Here is a 6809-nt window from a genome sequence, read left to right as displayed (position 1 = left end):
TATTGAGAAATGCCTTCAACTTAATACATAACATTCAAGAGTAATAAGGGATCCATGTGATCTTCTGATTTCTATGAAAAAATGGGCAGGGTGGGGCTGGGATTAGGAACAAAGAAAAGCGTTTCTATCTATCCTGTCTGTCTGTCTGTCTCCATCTAGTTAGAAGAAGATGACACACATCCTGTTATACCCAATAGATAACATATATTCCAGGAACTATAGAGTGTGACATGTGCGTATGTGTAGTTATTACTATTGAGATGAAGCTGGGTTAGGAGTTAAGGAAATGCCTGTCTGTTGGTCACAGAGAATGTTTTATTTATCCAGAGAACACCTTATCCAGTTGTGATAAAACCTGACTGCAGCATTCTTTACCTCGGGTCACTGAGTGTCAAAATGTGGGGATGTATTGTTGAGGAACCTGCCTGACTTCCGCATGTCACTAATTTTTTTAAATTTTTTTTTTTTTATCCACACTGGTTATATGTACAGGATAAACAAGAAGTGTTGAAAATAATTCACTGTTTCGATTGCAGTTAGGCACGAGAAACTGTGGATTATTTTCTTACCGATTCAACACCTTGAGTTGTTTATGCCACTTAAAACATTTCTTTCTAATTAATACCTGTTTGATAATGAGATTCAGTTGATTGTTAAACATTTCTATGATGTCACCGGTGAGCTTTTGAGTGATAATTCACAAATCTTCTAACTAAAAGTGGCTGTGTGGCTTTGAAGAGAAAGCAAGTGCATGGCAGATACATTGTTGATTAACGAATTCACAGAAAACTGATTTGTCAACGAAACCAGTCAGAACATTTAGACAGAAAAGCGAATGCCGTTTGCAACAATCATTTCAACAATTAGTTAATTAGTATTACACATTTCAAATGTAACACTTAGAAAAGGGCTTGTAATTTTACGTTAGAATTTCATACAATTGTACATTAACAATGTAAAAAAAAATGGTGACAAACCTTCTTTATTTACAGTACAACTTTAAACAGTTCTGGGTTCCTAACATGTCTTTGGTGGACAAAGCACTCTCGAGAACAAAGGCTGGATTTAAACCGGACAATACCTGCATGTTTATTTGTTTCACTGTATCCCTTTTCCACTAGGAACATGACTTATTTTAACAATACAAAACAAAAATAAATATTTAACCAAAACATTCAACGTTCCATCATATTTATTACGAGAGGGTATTTTGCTGGCAAAATTCTGCCAATGTAAATCTGATTTCATAAAAATTGTATCCATTTCTTTGAGCATTTGATTTAAAAAAAAAAAAAAAAAGGGTAACAATTGAGGCTGCTGAAATAGATAACAATACTAATATTTTAAAGGAACAGCAAGAGTGTAACTGTTTAACAGTAATATTTAATATAGTATTTTAATATAACTATATGCTACTGTAACAGGGCAAAGGCTAGCTGCGAACCGCAAGCGAGTGTCTAAACCACAATGCAAAAGCCAGTTGCACACTTAACCTCATTTCGTCTCGCAACACTGCCCACTCCTAAATAAAGGTCCTGTCCACAATATGTCTTTAAACTGTCAGGTAGTGCGGTTTGTCAGAAGTGTGGACGCTGTAATACCGAACTACATTTCTTGTGTATCCTCCAGTATCCCAAAATGCTTTCTGATATGCTTCGGCTCGTGGACATATACAGTACTCGGAACAGGCGCCTGAAGAAGTTGAGAACGACTATCAATACTGCTGTACTGTCAGCGCTCCAGATAAGGTTTTGGGTCTCCTTTTCCATTTTTGAAAAAGGGGATTAAAATGGTGCGTTCTGCTATTTTCGATATTAAATACACCACAGCAAGCACATTGCCGTATATTTTATTTCACTATTTTTCTCATATTTTCATTCGCACAAGCTGAGAGCTAAATTTCGTGAATGTCAGTTTATTTTACTACAGTCAAGTAAGCTGCAGTACATTTAATTTCTCTCTGTATAATCATCAACACCCTCCTAATTACAGTCCCAATTATTTCTATGTGTCCTGATGGCAAACAATGTAACCGAATTATAGCTGGGGCAGTTTTGTGTAATTATTCAGCTTTTTGCTGCATTACAACCCTTCATTAAAATTATTTTCTTTAAGTTTTAAGGGAATTTTGTAAAAAAAACATGTGCAACACACAAACCTTAAGTGAATTTTAATTTTTCGCTGTTCTAAATTTATTGAATGCAGCTGTTCATTTAACAGTACTCACAGATGTTTGCTGAAATTGGGGTTACCATATTCTGCTGGTGTTGATAATATACAGCACTTCTATGCACAGAAGCATTTGTATATGAGCAGATAATTTCAGCTGATATCCCATCATGCCTTTCTTCATAAAGGCGAATGTAATGGGGGCTTAGGTCCGTTAAATAAATATTTAATAAATTATTTTTGTTAGCCGCCTACGCCACTGAAGGCACCACCTTCAGATTAGGTTAAAAAAGTTTGGCTTCTTTTGTTTGGCACTGGAATGAATTTAGGCAGGAGAAAAAAAACACAATGCAAGTTTAACAATTTATTATTTTTTCATGGGGAGAATATAAATAACACAATATTATTTTCAAGGGGAGAATGCAATAACACAATAAGTTTAAAATACAGAATAAAATATTACAAATCCAATGGGGTGTTTTTCTTTTATTTTGTAGGCCCTGAAGCACCCTACAAATCAAGTTAGCAACTATAAGAGTAGACTGGCCACTGTCCAATCCAATTTACTATTTCAGGCGCCTCAACTGCACTATGCTTTAACCTGCAAGAGATTGTCCAAATGTATGGCCAATTCTGAATACAGATTTTGACTTGCAGTATCTTAACCACCCATTACAGGCAGGGGTGCTAGAGAGCACTTAAATTAGTTGGCCAGTAATATTTCGATAAAATGGATACCTCCCAGTCCCCCACTAAAACACAATTAAGATTACAATACATAAATAAATAAAAAAAAAGTTAGTGATGGGGTGTATGATGGGGTGCCCGATGGTTGCGTAAGTAACCCGAGGTATTAAAGCCTGGCAATTGTGGTTCAAACCAACAGATATTTTATTTGTTCACACAGTGATGAGAATCTTTCAAAAGATAAGGAAAATAAACAAAAATAAACAACAAAAATCCTAACTCTGATTTGGAGTACTACCCCCCATCCATCCCATCTATTATCAGGACGGCTAAACCGCTTCCCTGACGTAAAACAAGGTTTCCATCTCGTATCAAAATATACAGTACTTTGCGTATTGCGCGAGTACACAATGAACAGCCGCCGCCAATGTCGTGGCACACACAGCTGACACGGACTTAGTGTTATACATTCAATTTAGACTGTCGTGTTTATTTTCTCGTTCTCGCTTCCAAAGCTCTCCTACACAGCCCAGCCGAGGCTACCGCACAGGGCCTTTTTATTCAGGTGTACAAATTGGTTAACAAGTAGTCATTATCGAATTAACCCATCAACCATTCATTATTATTCAATCCAATGTAGTTTCTGGTGACAAAATGAAAAACAGAGACCTCTACTGGTCAGAATTTAATATTGTAGGGAGTAGTGCTCTTGTCATTCAGAGACCTGACCTACTTGCTTTGTATAGCACTTTACCACAATGCGTAGTTCTGACTGATTATTCACTTGACATTACGTTTTCTTCTTGTTTTTTAGAACTACACAAAAGCTATGAGAGTCTTTGTCGGGGAACCTGTTTGGACAGCACACAACCGTCCAGCTGATCATTTTGACTGTCGAAAGGAGTATCTTAATACAATTGCCACTGTTGTGGACCCTTAGCATATGCTACTGGCTTCTTAGTATTCATTATAACCTTAAAATTAAAGCAGGTTGTATTGGTCAGAATATATATATATATATATATATATATATATATATATATATATATATATATATATATATATATATAATGATTTATTAAATCTAGGTTTTAATATCTGTCTTTTGAATTGTTAAAACACCATCATGTGACAGATTCTAGTTTGATGGGAGATATGTATAAATTATCACTACAGGAGAACTCGGGTAGTTATTCATTTTACAGCTGAAGCTGCCTTCACATGTTTTAAAAGTGGCATTTCTGGGGGTAAAAATGTATTGTAAGTAGACTTTTAAGGTTCTATAGGGTATTTTTCCTCTAAGCAATTCTCTTTTCCTTGGAGACGAATAGGGGAAATTTGAGTCTCTTCCCTCCTGTGGTAGAGAGAGCATAGTTCCTCTTAAACAGTAGATAGTTTCTTAAAGCTTATCAATACTTTGATATAAAATTAGTCCATTTTGAATATAGTGTGGCTGTGGGTATATAGATGGTTAATGCCACTTGATGCAGACTGGATGTACAACTAACTACATTTGTTTTGTAGACTGGAAAGTGTAAAGAAAAACAAACAGTGGTTTACTGTATTGTGACTCTATTCAAGTTTTAATAACAATACAATGCTGCATTTCAATGTGGTTGTCTTAATTATTTGTAGGTATAAAAGTCCTCAATAATATTTCAGCAGCATTTATCATTCACTTTCACGTCATTGTTAGCTTCATGTTTCAATATCGGTCCTTGTCTGAGATCCCATCTCTATAGTCAAAAGCACCATTAGATCAACGTTTTCTTCATTTTCTTTGCTGCTGTATGGGGCAGTTTCACAAGCCCTGCGTTTGTTCCAAGTATTGGCGCAGTAGATCTGGCTATGTAACGACTGCTGAGGGGTGCTCTTGATCTGTCTATGTAATGACTGCTGAGGGGTGCTCTTGATCTGTCTATGTAATGACTGCTGAGGGGTGCTCTTGATCTGGCTATGTAACGACTGCTGAGGGGTGCTCTTGATCTGTCTATGTAATGACTGCTGAGGGGTGCTCTTGATCTGTCTATGTAATGACTGCTGAGGGGTGCTCTTGATCTGGCTATGTAATGACTGCTGAGGGGTGCTCTTGATCTGTCTATGTAACGACTGCTGAGGGGTGCTCTTGATCTGTCTATGTAATGACTGCTGAGGGGTGCTCTTGATCTGGCTATGTAATGACTGCTGAGGGGTGCTCTTGATCTGTCTATGTAACGACTGCTGAGGGGTGCTCTTGATCTGTCTATGTAATGACTGCTGAGGGGTGCTCTTGATCTGTCTATGTAATGACTGCTGAGGGGTGCTCTTGATCTGTCTATGTAATGACTGCTGAGGGGTGCTCTTGATCTGGCTATGTAATGACTGCTGAGGGGTGCTCTTGATCTGTCTATGTAACGACTGCTGAGGGGTACTCTTGATCTGTCTATGTAATGACTGCTGAGGGGTGCTCTTGATCTGTCTATGTAACGACTGCTGAGGGGTGCTCTTGATCTGTCTATGTAACGACTGCTGAGGGGTGCTCTTGATCTGGCTATGTAATGACTGCTGAGGGGTGCTCTTGATCTGTCTATGTAACGACTGCTGAGGGGTACTCTTGATCTGGCTATGTAATGACTGCTGAGGGGTGCTCTTGATCTGTCTATGTAACGACTGCTGAGGGGTGCTCTTGATCTGGCTATGTAATGACTGCTGAGGGGTGCTCTTGATCTGTCTATGTAACGACTGCTGAGGGGTACTCTTGATCTGGCTATGTAATGACTGCTGAGGGGTGCAGTAGATCTGGCTATGTAACGACTGCTGAGGGGTGCTCTTACTGTTCTCCACGATCCTTTTGAAAATGTTTCTAGCATACTGCATCAATGTTTAACCTGTCAAGGTGTGTTCCTGTAAAACTGCTTCAAAATAAAGGGATTGAAGAAAGAAGACTAGGTATAGTAAGTAAATTCTGCATGTGACGCTGTCTTATCTGCACCAATCTCTGCCCCAACACCCAGAAAGAGATGGAGGAGCATGTGATAGGGGGTAATATGGGCAGCAGTGTGGAGTAGTGGTTAGGGCTCTGGACTCTTGACCGGAGGGTCGTGGGTTCAATCCCCGATGGGGGACACTGCTGCTGTACCCTTGAGCAAGGTACTTTACCTAAATTGCGCCAATAAAAACCCAACTGTATAAATGGGTAATTGTATGTAAAAAAGAATGTTATATCTTGTAACAATTGTAAGTCGCCCTGGATAAGGGCGTCTGCTAAGAAATAAATAATAATAATATAGGATCTGTAGTAGTCTGTAATGTCATTTGAGAAGAACTTTCAGCGCAGAGGAACGATACAGAGCAATTTATTGTTATTTTTTTATTCATAGCTTTTGATTAATTTTATTTTTTTTGTAATGGGATATAGTGGGTTAATGCACCAGACTTTTACCTCGGTTTACCAATATACAATTTGCCACATCATAAAACTATTACACAATTTGGCATAATGAAAACTAGTTTGGGCAATTATTGGTTTTAGTTTAGTTTTATTTTATTTATTTGTTACAAGGGTAAAACACTTGAGACATATTTGATCTTATGCAAAAACTACAGGGCACACAAAGTGATGTGTCATCCAAGTGGTTACACTTTGAGAAGTCCAGGGTTGGTGGTCCTGTGGTTAAAGGAAAAGGGCTTGTTACCAGGTGTTCCCGGGTTCAATCCCAGCTCAACCGCAGCAGTTGTGATGCATAGTTCACCCCCTAGTCTCTCCAAGTCGCTTTGAATAAAATAATACTAGTGTGAAGTTTGTTTTTCTGCACATATGTGGTTTACCTTGTAAGAGATAACAGGATTTTGGATTTTTAAAGTGAATAATATACATATTATTAACATCAGATGGTTCTATTCAATCTTTAGTATACATCTGAAAATATCTAAATTAAAATGCAGTTACGTAGGTCATAAACCCAGCATCCAGA

The sequence above is a fragment of the Acipenser ruthenus genome, chromosome 5, assembly GCF_902713425.1.
Source record: "Acipenser ruthenus chromosome 5, fAciRut3.2 maternal haplotype, whole genome shotgun sequence".
Taxonomy (NCBI): domain Eukaryota; kingdom Metazoa; phylum Chordata; class Actinopteri; order Acipenseriformes; family Acipenseridae; genus Acipenser; species Acipenser ruthenus.
Note: the sequence above shows the minus strand (reverse complement) of the source record.